This window comes from Lutra lutra, chromosome 1, assembly GCF_902655055.1.
Source record: "Lutra lutra chromosome 1, mLutLut1.2, whole genome shotgun sequence".
In the NCBI taxonomy this organism is placed as follows: domain Eukaryota; kingdom Metazoa; phylum Chordata; class Mammalia; order Carnivora; family Mustelidae; genus Lutra; species Lutra lutra.
In genome coordinates, this window is record NC_062278.1 from 59,608,006 (window position 1) to 59,632,451 (window position 24,446).

General features: G+C 42.7%; 1 protein-coding gene and 1 long non-coding RNA gene across 23 annotated transcripts in view; one reads left to right on the top strand and one right to left on the bottom strand.

The window, feature by feature from the left end:
* Window positions 1-24,446, top strand: part of PHLDB2 (pleckstrin homology like domain family B member 2) — a 219,602-nt gene that overhangs the window by 12,382 nt on the left and 182,774 nt on the right. The window lies entirely within an intron of this gene.
* The window catches only part of LOC125097105 (uncharacterized), a 34,692-nt gene continuing 23,068 nt past the window's right edge, over window positions 12,823-24,446 (bottom strand). The window contains exon 3 of the long non-coding RNA XR_007126495.1: window positions 12,823-12,915. This is a non-coding gene — a long non-coding RNA (uncharacterized LOC125097105). The remainder of the gene's footprint in view (window positions 12,916-24,446) is intronic.

The following is a 24,446-nucleotide window of genomic DNA, read 5'->3' on the forward strand; positions in this document are numbered from 1 at the left end:
AATCTCAAATAAATAAATAAAATCTTAAAAAATAAATAAAATAAAAGCATATTTTTAAAAAGAAATACTCAGAGAAGAATGCTGCAAAAAAAAGAACAATCTAAATAAATTTTCCTTAGTAATTAAAATTATTAGTTATTTTTTAAAAATGGAGAGTCTGGAAAACCATGTTGAAGAAGTTTTTCTCAAAATTCGGAGCAAAAGGACATTGGTGGAAATGTGAGATAAAAGATCATTAAATACTAATAACAATAATTAGATAGCCAACATATATACTAAAAACACTTGACTATGTGTCAGGCTCTGATTTGTACCAAATGTGTGCATTATTTCAATCAGTCCTCCCCGAAAATCTGTGAGGTGGGTAGTAATATTCCCTCTCTTTACAGTGAGAGAGATGAAGGCCTGAAGCAATTAGGAACTTTTCCCCAGGTCACAGCTAGTCTGTGGTGAATTTAGGATATGCGCAGAGGCAGGGTCACTCTACAGGACTGTCTCTGTCACCTTGGCGTATCTGCTCCCCTGCTAAGGACTTCTCTGCATCACAAAGAAGAAGAACCTGCATTTCCCAGACTATGTTCCTCCACCCCCCAGCCCACCCCAACCGTTTCAGGTTAGGGCCTGCAGGGGTTATGTGTAATTTGGAAGGTAGAACAGTGGAGGCGTCATTTTCCAGAGCAGTGGTCGGCAGATGCACAGGCAGAAGTTGCCTATGAGGTTTTTGAAGCAGCTACAAGGGGAACACTCCTGGGATTGCGCACTGAGCTAGTCAGTGACGGTTCAAGAAACTTTCCCTCTTCCGGACTTTCCAATATTTGTTCGTTGTATTAAAACATTTCCTACTGAAGACACACAGAAAGGCTTTTGTTTTCCTGATCAAACCCTGACTGATTCAGGCGCCAAACACTGAGACCCAGTCCAGTAAGTCCGTATCTAACTAATAGGTGTCCCAGAAACATCACAGAAAAATTGAAGGAGAAAAAAATATCCAAAAGTAGGATCCTAGCGCTCAGAAGTCACACCGCTTAGATTAAAAGAACTCATGTATAGCAAAATGAATTTAAAAACAAACAAAAAACCCCAGTGAAACAAACAAACCCAAAGCAACTAAACAACCTGTGATACTTTAGAATGCCAAAGATTAAAAGAATAAAATAACTTTCAGAGAGGAAGAAAAGGAACCTACAAGGGTTATGAATTAAACTGGCTTCTGACCTCTCATGACATCTCCCGATGGTGCTCGAAGATGTTGTGGAGATGCCTTCAAAATCTGAGAGGACATGATTTCAACCCCAAATTCTACACCCAGCCAAACTATGAATGCAAGGTTAAAGCAAAATATGGACATTTTTGGTAGGTAAGATAAGGATTTCAAAATTTTAACTTCCATGCATGATTTTTTAAAAAGGATGGAATCTTAGTTCACTTGATAAACTTTCTACAGAAGGCAAGATGATGTATAATCATTTTAATTCTATGGGTTATTGCCATGAGTATTAAAAAATATATAGCATAACAAGCTTTCACATTCACATATATTATTTAGAACAAAAGTTTTCAAGGTACTTAGGAGAAAAAGAAATAGAACAGATAGTATTTGAATATGGCAAGATTGTAAAGAGAGTACCTGACGTCTGGGAAACCCTTCACTGAAGTAAATGACTTATTGTATTATCTCTTCCAAATACATTTCCATTTTAAAAGAAGAGACTTAAAAGACACTGCAGATGCCAAAAGCAGGAACTCATCCACCCCAGCCAGGCCAGGAGAAAGGAGCTGAGGGACTGTGGTTTGTGGCCTGCCCCCAAAGACAGCCCCCTTTCCTTTGTGTAGATCCCATATTCCTCGCCCTCCCCGTGGAAGCCTCTGACTGTTTTAGCTTTCCCAGAAAGGGTCTCAGGCCAGGAAGAGAATGTGAGGACCCAGGCTCTCAACTGCCTACAAGTTCCATTTCTCATGATAGAGTACTACATGAGTAACTTGGCTCGTGCACCAGCACCCTTATTTTTCCTTCTCTTTTTCTTTCTTTCTTTCTTTCTTTCTTTTTTTAATCTTGTTGGCTTGTGCCTTTCTGTGTTATTTCAAGTCTAATCTGGAGTGAGGAAGAGTTTATCTAAATAACATCAATGACATAAGCTCACTAACCTGTGGGCACACAGATATACTGGAGTTTCTGGTCCTAAATTGCTGGAATTAACCTTGTAGTCAGGGTCCTTGTTTCCACAGGCAGATGCTAATTCTGCTCTAAGCAGGAAAGGAATTTATTAGAAGGCTGTCGCATAGTTGGCAAAATGGGTAGGATGACTGGAGAGCAGCACAGGAGGAAATGTGGATGATAAGACAGAGCCAAGATGGCATCACAGAACAGTCCAAGAGGCTGTCACGCCCACCAGTGATGGCTCCACTGGCCACAGCTGGACGCTCCCCCGCTCAGGGGCTCTGGCCATCATCTCAGAAGGCCTTCCGCACATCTGCATTCCTCAGCGTAGCTCAGAGTGTCCGGCAGATGCAGCTGGTGGCCTGAACTGCCAGGGAACTGCGGGAGGAAACATCAGGCCCTCCGGGCTTGGTTCTCTTTATTGGAATTCCCTGGAACAGGAAGTCAGGGTAGGCAAAATGACAAAAGCCCACTTTGGTTGGTGAGTTTGTGAGGCCCTACCAGAACAGCCGCTTCTCTCTTCATTCTCACCTCACTTCCTCTGTTACATTGAGCAGTTTGCAAAACAGAATGTTGGTGTTAGAGTAATTACATTTGCATGATATCTATTTCCTTTTCTTTCGAAGTCAGGATTCAAACATGAGTTTCTCATTTAAAATTTTGGAGTCTTTTCATTTGAACTTCTAAATAAACTTGGAGAAGGCTGAGGAGTATTTCCTGTCAAATACTATTGGGACGTAAGTTTCAGATTACCTGTGAGTCTTTTTCATGTACAAGAAAAATCCCTTTTGAGGAGAAGTTCAAAGAGACTGAATTTCCTAATGTAATTAACCACCAACAATGTAAGATGCTTATTTCGTGAGTTCTTGGGGGAGATTTTAAACTGTGATAGTGCAAAACTACTGACCTGCTTAACTTGAAAACCAAGTAGATGTCTCTAGTAAATTCTGATTTAAAAAAAAAAAAATCAGTGAGGAAACAAAGACATCTATTTTAGTGGTATATTTGAAAAATGGTGTAGGTATATATAAAAAGTAATTAACATTAACTATGGGTTGATACTCTGCACCCAATTATATTCACAAGCAAGATTTTTGTTTCACTCGATCTGAGTTTACGCTGAGTGATTACAGGAACATTCCCCGTATGTGTTTTAATCTCCTTTACATTTTATGTCCTGGAGGGTGGTGGTGTTCGATTTAATTTGCCAACCTATGTTAATTTTACAAGAATCCAGATCAAACTGCTGTGTAAACAAGGAGTGCCTCGCAGAGCTTTTTGGTGATTAGGCTGGAGAAGTCACAGCTGAACTCAAAAATATGCTGCCAGGGGTGATTTTTCATTTTTCTCCCTATAATTTTAATAGCTCCGATGAAAGAGCTGTTTTTCTTTTAACAATAGTATCCTTGTTAAAAGTACTTTAAAGGGCTGTTCCACTACACAGAAACAGCCTAATTAAACCACTCATATAACAAAGATACCAGCAGTTGCTAAAACCAAAGAATATAATTCCATCTTACGCAGAAATTTTTAAAGGTGATTTTTTTTTTCAACGTTCAGCTCGATTCCCAGTTTAAGGAACTCCTGTCCATTCAACATTTCTTTGTAGAGACATCATTAATCTGTGAGACGTACTACAATGGGATATTATTTTCCTCAACAGAGGCTGTTATTGAAAGTCCATATTATCAAGGCAGCTGTCCGATTAAGTTTTTATAAAGGATTAGGAGGTTATATGAGTACCCAACAGCTGCCCCAGTGAGGAGAAAACTAGGGTTCCTAAATCGTATGCCTCTTGGTATATGTAATGAAATGACATATTCTTTACCCATGGAGCAAAACATTTAAAAAACATTAAAGAGAAAATTAAATCAGGAACAAAATCTCCTTATCTGAGAGCAAAACTCTGTGTGAACACAAATGAAGAATAAACAGAAAGACATAAAATGTGGACTCTCCCCCAGAGTAGTCTCAGTAGACCTTAAGACTGTAAGACCACTTACAGAGTGGTCTCAGTAGGCATGATGACAAATTTCAAAACCCTAAATAAAAATAAAGAGTTAAGTAAAAGTTTGAGGCATTGAAGAAATTCTGTGGGTTAGTGTGTAAGTCACTACTGGAGATACAGGTATCTGCTATGGAATCTCAGGTGGCAAGAGCACTTTGGGGCCAAAGGTTAAAGAAGACAGTCAATGTCATTGATCAACGAAGACGGCTGAGAAAAGTCATCAGGATCATGTGAAGTGTGCTGTGTTAAAGTTGAAAATGACCCAGGAGATCATCTCCTCCTCCAGTGGTCCCTAAACTTACCTATTGACAAGAATCAGATGAGAAACCTGCTAGAAATACAAGAAATAAGTTAAAATAAAACAAAAATTTTAAAATAAAACAAACAAACAAACAAATAAATAATATATGATGTCTTCCTCAGCCCTATTGAACATATATGCCAAGGATTATGTGAACCTTCTTTTATTTAATTTTAAAGAACCTGTAACTGACTTAGAAGCCCCAAGAAACTGCATTTTTGCTCCCAGGTGATTATTTTCAACCAGAAGTTTGAGAAAAATTCTTCTAAGTCAACTTTGTGAGCTTGGAAAACAAAACATTACACAAGTACTAAATGTGAAAAACAAAAACAAAACCAACCAGATGAGCCAAAGATGTGTGTGTGTGTGTGTGTGTGTGTGTGTGTGTGTGTAATTACCTTCGCACAGAGCAGGGAGAAAAAATGTGGGCAAGGTCCAGAGCTGAAGAGCTATGGCCCAGTGTCTTTCTTGTAATTGACCCTTAAGAAATACCTGGTCCTGGCTGAATTAAAAATGAAACAAAGAGGGATGTCTGGGTGGCTCCGTAGGTTAAGTGTCTGATTCTTGATTTCAGCTCAGGTTAGGATCTCAGGTTGTGAGATGGAGCCCTGTGTCGGCTCTGTGCCGCGTGTGAAGCCTGCTTGAGTTTCTCTGTCTCCCTTCTCCCTCTCCCTCTGGCCCCCACTCTCCCTCTCTCTCTAAAAAAAGAATAAGAACAAAATAAAGAAAATGAAGCAAAGAACAAAACAGGTTGTAACCCTCAACGATGACCTACTTATTACCACCTTACATTTAATTCGTTTGTAAAGTCTCTGTTGGAGACACAGGCATGCACCTTAAGGAGGCTCCAGTGGGTTGTGTAACCAGACTGAGTGAAAACACGCAGTACCTGGGAAAAATGTAAACACCAGGTAGGTAAAGAGATTTGAAGTAGAGCGTTGAAATTTAAGAAGAGGAGACTCCAGGCTGCATCACAGAGAACATATCCAGATGCTTATTAGATTGTGGTAGATTTTGCTAAAGCATGTGATAGAATGAAAAGTTCACCAAATAATTTTAAACTGGTTTCAAAGACCTTGAAGAAAATTACTTAAAAGTAGCCCAAGCCCTCAGCAAACCACAGAAACATAAACTGCCATCTGGGGGATAATCTCACTGTGGCAGGATGGAGCAGATGACCTAATGCTTTCTCTGCCAGCTCCTACCACGCATGCTCCGCTTCTCTGCCTTCCTCTGCCAGGGGCATTTTCTAAACCTCAGGGTGTGTGTGTGTGTGTGTGTGTGTTTAAACAAAAGAAATGCCTGTACTTGTATCCTAATACATTCTAAAATTCTCTTTTCATACAGACTCCAGCTTTTTAAAAAAGATTTTATTTATTTATTTGTTTGTTTGTTTGTTTGAGAGAGGGAGACCAGGGGAGGGGTAGAGGGAAAGGAGAGAGAGAATCTCAAGCGGACTCCAGGATCAGCATGGAGCCCAACAGGGGCCTCAGTCCAGAGGTCCTGACCTGAGCGGAAACCAAGAGTTGGTTGCTTTACTAACTGAGCTACCCAGGTGCCTCTCTCCACTTTTTTAATATTGAATTTGTGAGTCACTTTAATCAAAAGTTGACTTACAAAACAAGTCGAAATAATAATGTTTTGACATTAATCGCTTATTTCTTGGGTTTTTGAGTATATATACATATATATTTTTTAAAAATACCAGAATCGGAGTCTACTAGGACATCAAATTGTCACTAAATTCTTTTCAAACAAAATATTCTAAGTGTATTTTTTTGCTGTGGGCATAGCTTGAAAAATGCATGCCTTGACATTTCTCACAGGACCAAATCCGTAGGAAGGGTGAGTCAACCACGATGAAATCATGACTCCACTAGACTTGGGAGAGACAGAAGCAACAAGTCATACTTTGCTAACGGGTCCTGTGAGGGTGGGGCCCCAGTTACCTGGAGCCTATCCGTATCACCCAGGATGCCAGGATGAATGTAGTGTTCACAGTGAGGTTAAAGGAAAGAAAGGAAAAAAGAAAGATTACTGTTTCTCAAGCTGATTAGTGTGTAAATGTAATTTTATATATATATATTAAATAAAATTATATATTATATATAACAAATTATATAAAGCTATAGTTTATTTATATACTTTATAATAATATAATATGTATAGTTTTATTTTATATTTTATATATAAAACTGTATTTATATATATAAAATTTTTCAATTATCTATTTGTCCACATCTATATATATTTATCTCCCATATGTATGTACCTAGGCAATAGGGAATTTTTGTTTTAGCATGTAAATTTATTGTTTATACCAGTGGAGTTTAAGATGACAAAATAAATAATAGTAATACCTACTAAATGCCAACATTGGACATTATTCAAATCAGTCTTCATAGCAACCCAATGGTTATCATTTTTCTCCAATTTATAGGACAGGAACCCAACCCAAGTCTCAGAGAGGTTAAGTAACTTGTCCAAAAGCAGATAGCTATTAAGAGATAAGTCAGATTTTAGGGGTGCTTGGGGGGCTCAGTTGGTTAAGCCTCTGCCTTCGGCTCAGGTCATGATCCCAGGATCCTGGGATTGAGCCCCTCATCGGGCTCTCTGCTCAGCGGGGAGTCTGCTTCTCCCTCTGCCTCTCCCTCTCTGGTCTCTCTTGCTCTACCTCTCTGGTCTCTCTCTCGAATAAATAAATAAAATCTTAAAAAAGAGAGAGAGAGAGATAAGTCAGATTTTGAACTCAGGCTCATCTCTTTCCAACATTTTTATTCAAAATTTTATGTTGTAGTCAAAACATTTATTTTTGTTTCATAATAGCAACACCATGCAATCTGAGAGGCAAAGGTCTTTGAGGCAGAGAACAGGAAGTATGTGTCAGAAAGAGAAGACCACATGAAGGCCCAGTATTGTCCTTTTCTCCCATTGAATTTGGGCTGCAGCCACATTTCTGCAACAGCATCTCAGGAAAGATCGCTAGGCAGGGGCTCCCCGTCTGCCAGGTTGGGGTTTAATACCCATCATGCAGCCTGTCTTCATTTGCATGTAACTAACCCCTGTTCGTGGCCTATGTTCTTCAGTTTAAGTCCACAGTGAATTAGAGTCAGACTGGCTTAGTCGCACAAAGCACTGAGAACTCGTTGAAACTCAAAAATAGCTTCTGGCAACAGAAACCACGTTTTCATGCTCATTTTACCTTATTTAGAGATGGAAGCTGGGCCCCAGAGACCCCCTCAAACCAGAACGTCATGTTAGTGAAACCCTGTTGAGATAAAGGAACATGTCCCCCGCAAAGATGCTAAACACAGGTCACATCCATTACTGCAGTTTGCATTTTCTGGCAGAGCTGAATAAAATTTCCTACTATTTTTCAATTAGGAAGGGTAGCATCTCAGATGACAAGAAAGGCTTTTGTAACCAATTCACAAACTTTTTTATTGAATAATTTTTATTGAAAATTTTTTCAAATTTTATTGAATAAATTATTGAATAATTTTTATAGAAAGTTAGGCTTACATGGTTATTAAAAGGCAGATTCGTGGTGGAATGCAGACCCATTTGACACTGGTCTCTGGAGAAGCAACTGGAAGGAAGAAGATTTTTTCTATTTTGTTGTTCTGCAATGTGCATGCAGTTTGAGTTTTCCCACTGAGGGGCAGGCGGGCCCTGTGAGAGCGAGAGGCAGACAAAGCTTGAGTCAGAGCTTACATTTGAAAACTGAAGCAATGATTTTCTCCCATTTTCAGCTTCACTCTGTGCTGTGAATTTTAGGCAGGGCAGGCAGGAGAGAGGGGGACAGGGCGCCTCTTGGCTCGTGTGTGGCAGTGTTCAGAGCCTTTAAAAATCACTTTCGGAGCACTAACCCCAGTTCTGGAATTCTTCAATTCAACCTAGAACTGCAGATTTAGTCAAACTTATTTTTCTCTTCTGACATGAAGAGTAACTTGAAGCTAATCTCCCCGACTGGAAATTGAGCAAGTGGCTCCAAAAACAGAAGTGGGCTACGCATGCACGTGGGAGTGGAGAAGGCTCGGAGTCGCCTCACGCACGTCGATTGAGAAAGGAATGGACACTGTTGATGAAATTTATCACACAAGATGGGATTGCAAGCAAATCCTTCATCCTAAAAAGGACAGAAACCCAGAAGGGAATGACTGGGGAGAATGAGTCACTAGCAGCTGTTAAGAATCATAGACCTCTATTCCTGATTTAACTCTCTCCTTTATCTGCCCCTGAGGCCCGTGGTTCTCAAACTCTGGCTTCTCAGAATCAGCTCGAGGCTTGTTAAAATACGGATTGCTGAGCTCCATCTTCAGAGTTTCTGATTCAGTGGGTCCGGGATAGGGTGGGGGGTGTGGTGGGGGTGGGGAGAGGGCAGAGACTCTCGTTGCCTGCGTTTCCTGGTGGTGGTGATGGGACTGGTCAAGGATATCGACCTGTAAGAACCCAGGCTCGAGGTAACACCCGTTTCAGAATCGAGCCCAAGGGACCAAGACCAGTTTATCTACCTGGAAAACCAGAGGCAACAGTTCTTAAAAATAGGTACTGTCATGGTAAGCTGAAAGGGCCACTGCTAAAAGCTGGAAGGAGAGGCCAAAGGAACATATTTTACCAAACAAGTGATGTCCCCTATTCTGGGGGATACCCAGAGACTTCTTACAAGATTCAGCCCAGGAGCAGAGCAGTATGGGCCAAGGTTGCCTGTCCTTGGGGAGACAGGAGAAGGTGTTAGTTCACAGGTGCCACACTCGACTTAGATTTGAGACCCCTGTCTACCCCCCAAGGTTATGAACTTGTTCAGTCACTTAGCATTTCTAAACCGCAGTCTCCTCACACATAAAATGGGGAAATGACACCACGGATCTCAACAGCTTGGAAGGATGAAATGAGATAATGTTTAGAAATCGTTAGCACAGTGGCTCATGTGCAGTAAAGCTTGGGTAAATGCTAGCTTATTAGTTACTGTTTAATAATATAACTAGCCTTATCCCCCCACCATTATTATATAGTCCGTGTGTATAACACTTTTACTACATTCAACAAATTTTGAGGCATCTGTCTCATCTTCAGATATTGGAAACTGAGGCACTGACATCCTGGGACATCCTAGAGAGCTCTCCAAAGTTAATACCCCGCGATGAGGCTATTAGCATCATTCTAAAACCCAGATATATAAGTGTGACCTGATCCAGACCTTCCAGACAGCCTTCCCTGAGAACCTGGCTATACTTCTCAGGATTAAAGGACGAGGTATTATTACTTCAGCCCCCCCTAGAGTCTCACTCTGCCGTTTTTGGCCCACATGCTGCCGTATGTAGTTTGTGTCTGAAATGGAAAATTTCTGTAACACAATACCCAGCTCTGATCCCCGCAGACTCTCTCAGGCTTTTTATTTTTTTGGTTTGGGTTAAACTATGACTTCATACATAAAAAGAAGTCTCATTTCCCAGTGTCCTCAGCAGATTCATAAACATTACAGGCTCAAAACCCTCCAGTTCCTAGGAATTCCAAAGAATTAACTTCCCTTTTCTGAAAACGCAGAGCAGCAATTAAGAAGTGAGAAGAAAAATGGGAAAACTAAGTCTACCTGCCCTTCAGGACCTGTGGCTCTGTGGCTCGTCCTCTTGTCCCGCTCCCGTCCCCCAGAGTAGTGTGATTCCCAGCTTGCCCACAGGGGTCCCCAAGGAATGACAAGAAAGCATGGCTGCCCTTAGCTTGATGACCCTGCCTGAAACAGGGTGTGTTGGACAACCAAGCAACAGAAAGCAAGGGTTAGAGGCCTGATTCCTTGACTTACTAGTATTTTTCCCTACTAGTGTATAAACCTTCCACAAACTGCGTCTAATGTGAGTCTGGACAAATCTGAACAGGGCAGTGGGTTTCCACGGAGTGTCTGCCCCCTGACAAGCTGCTCCCGCAGCCGAGCGACAGACTGCACAGCCTCCAGAGCCCGGCAGTCTGGCTTTGATTCCCAGCTCCGCCCCTAACCGACTAGCCCAGTAACTTTGCTGCCAGTTTCACAACCTCTCCATGTCTTCGCTCCTCATCCAGAAATGGGGCTCGATCCCTACCTTGGAAGACTTTACAAGGAATAAGTTATTTAAGACATTAGAGGGTGTTCACGAACGTTCCTGGCACATAATAAGTTCTACAGGCATTGCTCTTGTTATTATTACTAGTTCTACCGTAGGGCAAGTCATGGAGCAGTTCTGGCTACATTTGCTCAAGAAAAACATAATGGCATCATAGAGAGGAAGGGACCAGGTTGGTGTCCTGGTAAGGGGGCAGCTTTGGAATCAGGTAGCTGTGAGTTTGAACCTTAACCCAGCTACTTGCGTTGAGTAACCTTGGGCAAGTTATGAACCTCTTTGAGATCCAGTTTTCTTCTTATAAAATAGAGAGAGTAATACTTACCTCCTATGGTTGCTGGAAAGATCCAGTGACGTACTGTTTGGGAAGCACCTGACCCTCGGTCAGCAGCTGGGGAATGGGAGTTATTAGGTGGTAAACTGGTCACATGAATAAAGAAACCCATCAACTGATGAAGCCACTTACGTCCACCCTGCTTGATACAACAGACTAAACTAATTCCAACACCTAAGATTCTTACCAAAACAAACAAACAAACAAAAAACAGAGGTTTGACAGGATTTTCCAACTGTATCATGGTGCCAAAGCAATATGCATTCAGTAGAAAGCATACTTCAGGGAAGTCTGGGTGGCTCAGTTGGTTAGGCTTCTACCTTTGGCTCAGGTCATGATCCCAGGGTTCTGGGATCAAGTCCCACATTGGGTTCCTTGCTCCGCGGGGATCCTGCTTCTCTCCCTCTTCCTCTGCCTGCCAGTCTGCCTCCTTGTGCTCTCTCTCTGTGTCTCTGTCAAATAAATTTAAAAATCTTAAAGAGAAAAAAAGAAAGAAACCGTACTTCACATTTGCAATACTGGGATCTCTTCTCGGACTAGTGATATGCCATACAATGCTCTCCCGTGATGCTAGGCATCAACGAGCCACCCAGGCAGCGGCCCGATGACGAGGGTAAACAACCCCTACACTTACAACCATTCTGTTTTTCACTTCCGGTATGATTCAATAAATGACATGAGCTATTCAACACTCTCTTATAAAATAGGCTGGTGTTAGATGATGCAGAGCGACCATAGGCTAACAGTGTTCTGAGCATATGTCAGGTAGACTCGGCTAAGCTGTGATGTTCTGTAGGTTAGGTGTATCACATATCCTGTCGACTTAGGATATTTTCAACTTATGAGGAGTTTATTGGGTCACAACCCCTCTGTCAATGGAGGAAGTGCTATCTGGTCAGAGTACAGGGTAAAATGGCACAGTACATTTTTCTGCCTCTTGTGTTAAGCTTGAATTGCTGTCTGGATGTATAAACCACTCATCACCCCAACCCCCCATTTAGCCTCTTTTCTTTATCAATCACATTTTTGTTCCAACATATGCATGGGGATGTGGGATTTTGCCAGGTTTTGTAAGGGAGCTATGATGAAAGTACTCCCCAGACACTGAGATTTCAACCTCCAAAGGCTATGAAAGTCTGTGATGAAATGAAGGACCTTAAGGCATCACAAACAGGGCAGCGGCGTCGCTTTGTGTCAGGGGGTCACAGGTTAAACTATGCTCCAAGGGGAGCCTTTGACCATAGAATGAGCACCCCCTAGAGTTGTGCAACAGCATAGCTCTGATCCCCAAACGCAAAACATGAGGTCCACTGACTCAGACTGGGACTTAACCCCCCTTACTTTTCATGAGTCAGACTCTGTCTTCCATTTCTCCTTGCTGAGGGAGACTGTGTTAATCCCTGGGCGATCTAGTCATGAAGAAGAATCACAGAATCACCCATTCTGAGAGTTGAAAGACCTACCCAGGTCATCCAGCCAACCCTCCGCAGTGCCCCAGGGGGAACTTGTCAGTGTGTTTCTGAGTTGCCTTTTGTTGGTAGGAAAACCACTTCCCAGGAGTGTTAGAATTCCCCCATGTGACCTGTCATTCTCCCAGCAGGAGGGTGGGGGAAACCAGGAGACCAGAAGCACCCTCTACCCTGGCTGCCTCCACCAGCATCAGTGTTTGAAGTGCCTAGGTGTGGCTTGCAGGATTTCCTGAAGATGTGGGAGAAAGCAGTGATGTCGCCACTCAAGATGCAGTGAGAAGGAAAAGGACGAACCCAGATACCAGTGGAGGGAGATGACGATTCCAGGACCCCTAACCAAGCAGATGTTCTTTTGCTTTTATATTTTCTCTTGCCCATGCCCCATTCACTTCTTCGCAACAGTATCATCGAAAAAGCACTTTAGAGCTAAAAGTCACCGACCAAATTACCTCGTTCAGTTTGCAGATGAGGAAACGAGTCCCAGACGTCAGGCAGTAGGAAGCATCCAGGAAAGAGGACCGATCCAGAAGTCACTTAGGCTTTCAGCTGCCTGTAGAAGGAGAAAGAAGTGTATTCGGGTTCATAGTAAGTGGTATTTTTAACTCCATTATATAGATAAAGAAATTAAGCTCAAAAGTAAATGGTGATACATTTCTTCTCTGGTTCTTAAACTACTCTGCTGGGTTGGGCGATGCATCAGGGCCTGAGCTAAAAACCAGAGCCGGCTTCTATCAAGCAGTTTCTTGGAATGGAAACACAGGTGGGAGGAGTGTGGGGGAGGGGGAGGGGCAGAGGGAGTGGGGAGACATGGTCCCATCCTTTGACTCTTGAGTTGGAAGGAAAGCAAGCATCCAACCAGGAATGTGGGATCTACTTTAACATTTCACTGTTGTTTCTTCCTCTCCACACACAAGGGCACACAGGCACTCACACAGCAAGTGGCTAGAACAGACATCTGCAGTGAGAACACTTTTTTATATAATACCTGTGCCATTTTTCTCAATTTCACATTTTCTCCTTCTATAAAGTAGGGATGTGATGATGTCCTTCACATAGCATTGTTGTATAATAAAATAAAATAATGAAGTGTGATTGCTTTTTAAACCGCAAAGCAGTAATTCTTCAGTAATTTGGCTTAAGAACTTTCTTAAGAATTTGGTGAATGCTAAAGACCCTCACCAAAATTCCCACAAGTGGACATGATGTTTTGCACATCATTTCAGAGGGTTCACAGATCCTCTGAAGACCTCAGCTTAACACCTCCTCCACAAGTGCTTACCAAATGTGGAATATTCCAGTCTGAACATTCCAGTCTGAAAATTCCAGAGTTTTCCCAACTTGGCATAAACTTGGTGTGTGGCTTTCATTTATTTGATAAACCCTCACTTGGCCCTTACTAGGTACTCGATCTGTAGGGGCACAGACGTCCTTATCTTTTAGGAGTTAACACTGCTAAAGGTGTATTAAAGCCAAAGAGTTCCTTCACATGCGTTGTGTCAACTGAGAAGGTCACTTCACTCTGGCATCTGGCTTTATAGCTCCTGTCTGGTTACTCCGGTCAGTTAGAGGACAGTGTGGTCACAGCTATTCTGACTGGGAACCTGTATACAAAAATGTCGAGGGACGTTTCCCAATTCTGTGCAAGTGTTCTTTCCTCCAGAAAGATCTGGGTGCAGATAAGCAGAGGGAAGCTGTGTTCAGCTTTGGGTGAAACACTATTCCTCACAATCCTGGGGTCTCCTAGTAAGAACCCTTCATGCCAGTTAAAGGACATCTGTAAACATCTGCCATTCTTCCACATTTTACTAAGTAGAATCTTGTAGATTATTGCTGCCAAACTAGAGAATCAAATATTTCTGGTCATATAACCCCAAATCAGAAATATCCATTTTCACTATGAGCAAAGGTTTTCTTTCTTTCTTTCTTTCTTTCTTTCTTTCTTTCTTTCTTTCTTTCTTTCTTTCTTTCTTTCTTTCTTTTAATTTTCTTTTTCCTTTTAAATTCTTCCATCTGGGTTTTAAATTACTCTACCATTTTCTAGTTTGAGGAATCAGAAAAAAAAGCATATTTCCCTTATCTGAAAATAAGGATAGTAATTGTGACTTCTGCATTTAGTTGTGAGATTACATGAGGTGGCTTTTTTTTTTTTTTTGCCATTCTAATTCCTTTTTTTAAAAAATTTCTTTATACAATTTAATTTAGCTAACATATAGTATATTATTAGTTTCAGGGGTAGAATTTAGTGATTCATCAGTTGCATACAACACCCAGTGCTCATTTTATCAAGTGACCTCCTTAATGCCCATCACCTAAATACCCCATTCCCCCATCTCCCCTCCAGCACCTTCTTTTTGTTTCCTAGAGTTCAGCATCTCTTATGGTTTGTTTCCCTCTCTCTTTTTATCTTGTTTTTTTTTTCCTTCTTTTCCCCTATGTTCATCTATTTTGTGTCTTAAATTCTACATATGAGTGAAATCATATGGTATTTGTCTCTCTCTGACTGACTTAGAAATGTCATCACAGCATAATACCATCTAGTTCCATCTACGTCATTGCAAATGTCAAAAATTTCATTCTTTTTGAAGGCTGCATAGTATTCTTGTGTGCATGCGCACACACGTGCATGCGTGCACGTGTGTGTGTTTGTGTCTGTGTGTGTGTGTGTGTAATCTCACATCATCTTTATCCATTCATCTGTCAATGGACATCTGGGTTCTTTCCATATTTTGGCTATTGTGGACATTGCTGCTATAAACATGAGATATTTTTAATCAAGTACTCAGAATGATTCCTGGCACTTAGTGATAGCTCAACAAATGGTAACAATTATAATTATCATGACCCCATTCCCAACAGCTGTATCTTTAGCTATTGCCAGAGGCTCATGACTTTACCAGCAAAGAGAAACTTGTTTTGCTGTAGCTGCTATTCTCCAGAATATCATTTTAAAAATCCAGCCACTAAATCTGTCTGCAGAGATGTTATTTTTTGTGACAACTGAGGCTTGGTTTGCCAAGCTCCAGATTGAGAGGTATATTAACTGAGTTTTATAGGGGAAGCAGGTGGAATTTGCAAAGAGCTGGTTAAGATGTGATGGGAGTGAGGCTTTGAAGTTGAATTAGAAGCGAGAAAACAGAGAGAGAGAGAGAGAGAGAGAGAGAGAGATGATTGATCCTCACTGGGAATGCCTAGAAGACAATTAGGAAAAGGCAAGAGTACAAGGCAGCAAATGGGTACCCCTTCCCTTATGAGGGGGGAATTAAAGCCAATTGTCTCATTTCATTTGGAATGATTTTTTTTTTTAAGATTTTATTTATTTATTTGACAGACAGAGATCACAAGTAGGCAGAGAGGCCGACAGAGAGAGGAGGAAGCAGGGTCCCTGCTGATCAGAGAGCCCGATGTGGGGCTTGATCCCAGGACCCTGGGATCATGACCCGAGCCAAAGGCAGAGGCTTTAACCCACTGAGCCACCCAGGCACCCCCATTTGGGATGATTTTGACTAGAAACTGGATTGCAAGAATAAGACAGAATTTCTGCACAGAGGGGGTTGGGAAGTGGTGACATATGCCAAGGAGAACTGACATGTTCTCATAAAATCCTTGTCCTGTCCACCTAGACTCAATGACTGCCTTTCCTATGCTCATATATTCTGCAACAAGTGTTTTCCACAAGGAAGGAAAGTTTCATTCTCTGCAAACAGCAGAGGAAGTTTCCAATACATTTGAAGAGGAAAGAAATGGAAGAGGACAGTTGGTGAGAGCTGTGGTGCTGACAGCATGACCTCAAGAGGGCCCTTTTCTGTCTTGGCCTAAGCCTAACCCATGAATGAAAACACTTGAAGTGACCAGCCACAGGAATTCAGGAACTGCTGGGGAGCTCATTCATCAGCGAATCCATCCACCCGCACCCACACCCTCTGGTCTGGCCACACATACGTGCATCACTGTGGTGGCAATGCTAACAGACACTTGCTGGCCAAAGGTCCATACACTACGCACTCACAGCCAACTCTCCTCCCCTCCTCCGCTCTGCTCTGCCTTGCCAGATGATTTTGCTTTGTCTCGCTGGGCCTACGTGCAGAGGTCCTCAGAAACAATACTTAGATTCAGGTCTGGAATGCTTCTACATACCATCGATCCAACTCCCACTCTCATTTTTGCCTCAGGGAGGGATTCGCAAATGCCCAAGGAGCCCTCCAGCCACCAATGAGCAATGTCTTCTGTCTCTAATTACGGGCCAATGAAAACAAAGCCTTCAGTGAACCGGCTGCCTTCTTTTCACCTCTGACCCGTGGTCAGACACGTGGCTGGGAGTGTTACCAGACAGAAATTGTTAGTGAAGACCCACGTTTAACAGGACATTTATTTGTGACCTAAGAGCAGCTTAGGTCTTGGGCTTGACTTCTGTTTAGTACATGAGTTCAACCTTGCATGTGAAACCTAGTGTTTGGAGGTAGCTTGGCCTAGGGAAGAGAAAAGAAACTGCTTCTTCCTGAGTTCTTTTACAAGCACCTGGGCCAAAAGGAGGATGGGGAAACCAGTCTAGATATTAGGGCCCAATGGTCTGGGAAGGAGTCCAATGCCCAAATAAACATTTGCACTTGGGTCCAAAGCCTCGCTCAGCTGAGCTGTCACACACCTTCCTCTCCACATATGCTGACATTCCAGAGATTATAAAGACAGCCTCTTTTATCTCACAAGATCCCTCCAACTAAATATTCATCATCTGCCTGTCCTCAATCTGAATATTTCATTGCTCTAAATCAAGGTCGGTTGGAGTTTCACCAGTGTATCCTCAAATAATCAAGCCAAAGTGCCCATAGTGTGCATGAGCCTGGGCAACGTCAGGGAAGAAGGCTGCTGGGGAATTGGATTTCCTCATCCCGACGATTTCCCAAGTCAAAAATGCACATGGAAAACCCTGCATATGCTCTTGGCTTTCTGGGTGTGCAATTCTGCCCACAGCCTGCTGATCTGGAAAGTTTTCCCATCAAGCTCCTGTGTTTGGTTCCATCTCTACACCGTGTGATCTTCCGCTGCTCTGTTCAGTAAGTGTTTGGGCAGACGGATGCAAATCGATGAAACACACATGGTTTATATAAGACAGAGATGAAGAACCCTGCTGGCTGGGATACGCCCGACCGGTGATTACCACAAGCATCCTCGTGGTTTAGAAGAGAAAGATAAATTAACCCACAGAATCTATTGTTGTCTTTTAGTTCCTTTGTTTCCATAACTTCTCATATAATTTCACAAACTTGACTTCACTTTCAAGTATTCCAACATAACATCGTAGAGAAAGATGCAGGATCATCAGTTCATAAGTGGAAGACTGGGGCTATTAGAAAGACAGGCTGGAGCCTCACAGCCAAGAAACCCTGTCTGTGTCCAGAGGCCTCTATCACCCTCAGCAGAAGGTGCTTCCTCTGGGCAAGGTTCTCATTACGTCAGCAATGTGTTTTTCCAGATACCAGCCTCCCTTGGGATGTAGAAATTGTCTGGGGAAACATTTATCATCTCTAAGCAGGGATTTAGATCTTTGTTTGCCCGTTACATTTTCTTCTAATTTCCCTGTGTGTGTGTGGGTGTGGGTGTGTGTACCATTTTCCTTAGAGATTATCAATTAGTAAGACTTTGCGGATTTAGTTTGATGTTTGTTACTATTTTGAATGCAAATGTTAAGTGGTTGTCCTCTGAGAATCTGTGACTTTTGTGCTATATTTTTTTTCCAGAAGCAATGATTGTCTTGGCTCAGGCACGCGCACACACACACACACACACACACACACAGACACACACACCAGGTTCTGAAACAATAGAAACACACTTGGGAAAATGCGGACTGTGTACAAAACTCTTTTACGTTCCTATAGGAATACTGTGACAAATCTCATATTCCTGTACCCACTTCACAAATGGAAAACCTGTTCAGAGATATGAAGTGACCTGCTAACATCACATGGCTCTTGTGTCACAGAGCTAAAATTAGAAACCAAAAGTAAAAATCGGACTGCTCAACCTAGGAACTTGCCAGTATAGGCTGTGAGGCTCCTTATGGAAGATGAGCAGAGAAAGGTAATGTTAAAATCCTAGTCCTGGTAGGCTAATCAAGGATCTGATCACCCACAGAGAAGAGCAGCCTCAGCACAAAACAGTAACTGGTCTAATTCCAGCAAGCTGGAGTCAAGATTTGTGAGGCCTTGTAGCAAAGACATGGAGCCTAACAGCCTTGTGGTACCCTGGACCTCCTCCCCAAGGCTCCTCACACACCAGTATGCACCTATCCCTTTCCCCACAAGTTCTGGTATAGCTCAACCCACTCCGATTGGTCAATCAGCAATCCTGGACCTTGAGAAAGAAGATTTTGTGTCTAGGTAAATGTATTAATTTCCTAGAGCTGTCGTAACAAAATGCCATACACTCGCCGGCTTAAACAACAGAAATTTATTGTGTCATAGTGTTAGAGGCTAGAATTTCAAATTGAGGTGTCGACGGTTTGGTTCCTTCTGAGGGCCGAATGAGGGGAAAATCTTTTCCATGCCTCACTCCTTGGTTTCTGGTAATTTGCTGGCAGACAGGCCTTTCCTTGGCCTAATATCTATCTCTCCAGTCTTGGCCTTCTTTGTCACATGGCGTTCTCCCTGTGTGTGTGTTTCTCTCTTACTTGAACTATAAACTCTGTTTACTCACATCATGGAAAACAAGTAACATACTAAAAATGGATGAAAATCTATGTTAGTATTATTATTATTCAGAAGGAGACCTTGTTCAGAGGGAAGTTTTCTCCAACGTAATTCTGGAAAAGTTCTACAAGTTGTATTTTCCAAAGGATTTAACCTTTAAATCTTTCTGATTTATTTTTTTAAATAAATTGCTTTTATATTTTCTATAGTAAAAAAAAGTTGCTTTGTTTTTTTTTTAAGAAAGGGAGGGAATGGGGGAGGAAGGAGGGATAAGAAGAACACAGAAGACGACGCCCAGCCAAGTCTAAATTCCACTCTGGTTTTTAATTTGCATTAGCATTTTTCTCAGTTCAGAATCACAGGTGAAAGTATAAGAGAACATCCAGTGTCACTTTCTTCATCAAAGAGCTTCCCTATAGCCTGAGAACGTATCCTTTTGCCTTATACATCCCGGTACCTCAGGGAAAGACAGTATTTCATTACAGAAACACCTCACACAGCCTCTCTTGACACGCTTTCTTCAGAGGCCCTCCACTGCGCCGCCGCAGGAGGGCTGGGGCCTGTGAGGACTGTAGTTGGCATTTTCTCCACAGAGAGAAAACGCTTAGCTGGGGCTCGGAACCCCTCCTCTGTCCACACCCATTTGTGTGTAGATCAAACACCTCTGATTCCCAGTATATTTTCCCTGGGTCTCAAAATAGAGGCAAACAACTACAGTAAACAGTTAAATACTTACTTTCTTGCTACCAGGATTGAATGGGCGAAAGTCAGAGACCGGTCCTTGGTGGAGGCGAGCATGAAATTCGGGGCTCTGACAGCATTACTCAAAGTGCAGCCTGAGAACTACTTTCCGCAGAATCAATTGAAAAGTTTGTTAATAAAAATTAACCAGGTGGGGCTCCTGGGTGGCTCAGTGGGTTAAAGCCTCTGCCTTCGGCTCAGGTCATGATCCCAGAATCCTGGGATAGAGCCCTACATCGGGCTCTCTGCTCAGCGGGAAGCCTGCTTCCCCACCCCCCTCTTCCTGCTCTCTGCCTACCTGTGATCTCTGTCAAATAAATTTTTTAAAAAATTTTTAAAAAATTAAAAATAAATTTTAAAAAATTAACCAGGTTTCTCAGGTTCGGCTTCAAACCAACATTATCAGAAATTCTTGGAGTGGGAACTAAGGAATCTCATTTTTATTGCTTCCCAGGGGCCTTCAACACGCCGTAAGGTATGAGAGCCACTGCATGACCCAAATGTACATGAGCAGCCAAGGCTCATGTGAATATGGATCCCAACATGTACCTAGGTGTCCTTGAGGACCCAGAAAATCAGTGATTTGTCACGCTAGTTAAGTGAAGTTGCACTTTGGATAGGGTCTTCCTTGACTTCTGCCTTCTCTGCAGAGAGTGTTTCTACACCTCAGCTTTCTTCAGCATTTTGGGTGCCCTCCATGGATTGTTGTGATCGATTTACCTGAATTCCTTTTTCAGGCAGAGACAATGGCTTATTATCTCTGTGGCTTTCTCTATCCTTGCCTGATGGAGCTCCTGCCTAATAAGCCTTTGTTGATTAAACAAATAAACACAGCTGCTTTACCCCTCAGGAACTTAGCAAAGGATTTGTGTTTGATCTCGGTAAACTATTGGGATTCACTATGACACAGGTTTAAGATGAGGTCAGGTCTGACTGGACCTTCAGCCTTGTTCCTGAGATCCCCAAACAGTGAGTTTCATCACAAATGCTACCCCCATCATCTTTCTCTTGTTATTGATGTAGAGGTTGCTCACGATATGACATTAGTTTCAAGTGTACAACACAGTGACCCAACTTCTCCACAAGGGTAGCTCCCATCGGTCACCAGGCAGACGCCATTACAACACCAATGGCTGTATGCCTTATGGTGTGCCTTTCATCCGGGTACCCTAGACATTCTGTAACTAGAAGCCTGTACCTCCTACTCCCTTTCACTCATTTTGTCCATCCTCCCCACCAACCCCATGCCCTGCCACCACCAGTCTGCTGTCTGTAGTTAAAGGCCTGGTTCTGCTTTTGCTTTTCACTTGGTTTGTTTTAGATACCACGTCATCTCTCAAGTTGGAAACTTGTTCCTACACTCTCATTTCACCTCACCTTTGAAAGGATGTATTACTGGTAGGTAGCAGGAAGGGGCCCAGACAGCCTTATTAGAAAGAGAGTTGCGGGGCACCTGGGTGGCTCAGTGGGTTAAGCCTCTGCCTTCGGCTCAGGTCATGATCCCAGGGTCCTGGGATCGAGCCCTGCATCAGGCTCTCTGCTCAGCAGGGAGCCTGCTTCCCTTCCTCTCTCTCTGCCTTCCTCTCTCTCTGCCTGCCTCTCGGCCTACTTGTGATCTCTCTCTGTCAAATAAATAAATAAAATTTTAAAAAAAAGAAGAAGAAAAAGAAAGAGAGTTGAAAATGGTGTTTAGTTGCCCTATGGATTCAGGACTCAAGTGACGTCTCCACCTACCCAAGGTCCAGGAACGCCTACGGAGGCCCTAGTGGGTGCTGCTCTCTGCATCTCGGGGCTCCAAGGGAGCAAGGGCCACATTCTCAGTAGAGGAGGAAGGCCAGTGCCTAGGAGAGCCTCTCAGGCCTGACTGTTCCTCCCTCCCTGTGGAGTGCTCCCAGGCTCTCAGGTAGGCTCTGTGGGAGGCTGGAAGGCAGCTTGTGGCCCCAGGCCATTGCAGGACTGAGATCTGCCGCAGATGTGTCTCCCAACTTGCCCTTGCTACAGGGTTTACGCCTTGACTAGTGACCCTTCAGGGATGGTTTGGTGGTTTCAGAAGTTCATAAAGTCAGAAAGCAACAAACAAATGTGGTCATCGGTCCGGGTGCTAACGCGCCCGCTATCTCCAGGAAACTGAGGTGGGACAGGAAAACGCTGGGGCTGAAGGCACTGAGTGGTTTGGCACATCTGGTTTGAGATGTGCTCACTGAAGAAGTGCCAGAAATATGACGAGGAATTTGGGGTCCTGGGAAAGGGCACCACCCCCAGGGCTCGGGGTGGTTTTGGGGGCTTTTTTCGGTTTTCATCTTTAAAAAGAACCAAAAAAAAACTGAAATAAAGCTGACTTGAAATAAGTTCAGTCATGTGTATATCCTAAGTCTGGCACATTCTTTGTCCTGTTAACATCTCTTTATTTCAAAGCACACTGTCAATTTATAAGGCCCAAACTTCACAGTGTTTTTAATTTAAGCAGAGGGTTTTGCCAAGCCTAGCCCTGAGAGAAATATTTTCATTATCCAGCTCTCCGATGGACCCCGCAGCTCGGGTGGGGTTTCACTCTCCAATTCAGCCAGTCTCTGGCTGCTCAGAGGCAAACGCCACGGAGGGTCTTGAGAGGCGAAAACCAGCAGATGCCCGCACCTGCAGTGGGAGGTCCATGGCAGGGAGTAGGTGGCAGAAGCAGGAGAACCAAACTGAGATTTAAATTTAATAGTGCTATATGTGATAGAAAGCAAAGGAAGGGTCGAATCATAGCAATTCCTAATAATTAGGAGAATCATCACTACAATTACTGAGCCCTGATTGTCGCAGCAGCCTACCCTGTGCCTTTACAGATGCATCGTTCCCCCAACAGCCTTAGGAATAGATAACGACCGCGTCCTGGTCATCATTTACAGCTGTAGCAGAAGCGCAGACAGATCAAAGGGAGATGGCTCCGGCTCTCCTTTTGTCCGCTGCCGGGCTGGTCCACACCCTTAGAAAATGAGCTTCAACAAGGTCTAATGGCTTCCCCCCAGGGATTAAGAAGGTGAGTAACCTGGGAAGCAAATCACTTGGAAAGGCCTGTAGGTGATAGTCTAGAAAGACTAGTGAGTCCAGAAGTAGGGGTTGAAGATGCAGAGCATGAGGGCTCAAGGGGTGACCTGAATTTGCTCTAGTCTGGAGCCCTGGGAGGGCAGAAAGGCCTTAGGAAGGGGCCAGGAGACCTAAATGACAGATCTGACAGATTTCTGGCAGCCTCTCGCAGACCTTTTTCTAACTATACATTTTTTTAAAACATCACACAATTCAGATGCGTGAAATCTGGTTTATCCTAAAGGTGGACTTAAATAAGCAAAAAAAAAAAAAAAAAAAAAAAAGTTCCTATAAAACTGGATATAATGAAATTTTTGACTTGAAATTCAACCCAGAGAATAATTATTTTAGGTACGTTTTACTTTAGAAAAGAAATCAGCAGAGATCTTGTATTTTTCTACGGTTACATGTTTAGGAACCCATTTATTTCTATTGCTAAATTAGCAAGAGCCAAGAATTCACACTGACTTTATGAAAATGGACACTCATTTCTCAAATAAGGTGTTTACGTATGCCTCACTGCTTTGCTATAAAATTCACCCTGAAAAATTCTCAGAGCTGTTTGTGCAAACTTTGGAACACAGTTAGCTCTTTTGGAGAGATCCAGAGCTCCCCAGCAGCAATGCCAAAGGCAGGAGATCTGGAAGCAGAGTGTAACTGCACAGAGAAAGCTCCTGAGCCAATTCGCATGAGTAACTAGAATGAGAAACCCCGGGTGACTGCTATTTGAGAATGCACTCTTGAAGAACAGACCTTATTTAAATGCGGATGGGTCCAGTTGCCTATACAGTTGGAGGGTAGATGGATCTGGGCAAGAATCCACGTTGTTATATAAACTTTCCTGCATTCTAGTCTAAATCTTTCTTCATCTATCAAGTGGGACTAGGGAGGAAAGGGAGTAGGAAAAAGAAGAAGATAGAAAAGCAAAATCTCCTTCTATAGTATGGTGCATAAGTTAACATTTTAATTTATGGGAAGTCCCTTTCTGCTCTTGTACTATATTTCCAAGGTATTTATGATGTATGGGCTTTTATGTCTGTTGTACAAACCAGATATTAATTTACTTTCTGAGTTCACATTCCTCCAATTATGGCTCACCCTCCAAGCTGATCCGGTTGGGATCTCCCACCAGCATTCTGGAAAGTCCAGCTTCCTGAGGGTAAATCTTTCCCTGCCAAATACTGAATAACGGCACCCTATCTTAGAAAATATGGAGGAAGTGATTTGTAATGACTCATACACCTGGATATAAGACTCAAAGAATTTAGGCCAGCATAAGAGTACAAAATAGTCACAGTCCAGGCTTGATGTTGCATAAAACCTTCACCTTGCCTTAATTATGGGGAAATTTAGCAACACGTAATGCCTCTACACTTGGCAACTGGCCCAGGGGTCAATGGTAATGATTATACTCGCTCCTTTTTAATCTTTCTCAAAGATAGAAATGCGTCCTTAGCAAGTCTATTGCTAAGGAAACAGAAGATAGACTCTTAGTCTTAAGGAGCTTATGGTCAAGCTAAGAAAATCTGGAAAAGCACATACGGTTTAGGAGCCAAAAGAAGTAAAACCTCCAAAAGGCATAAAA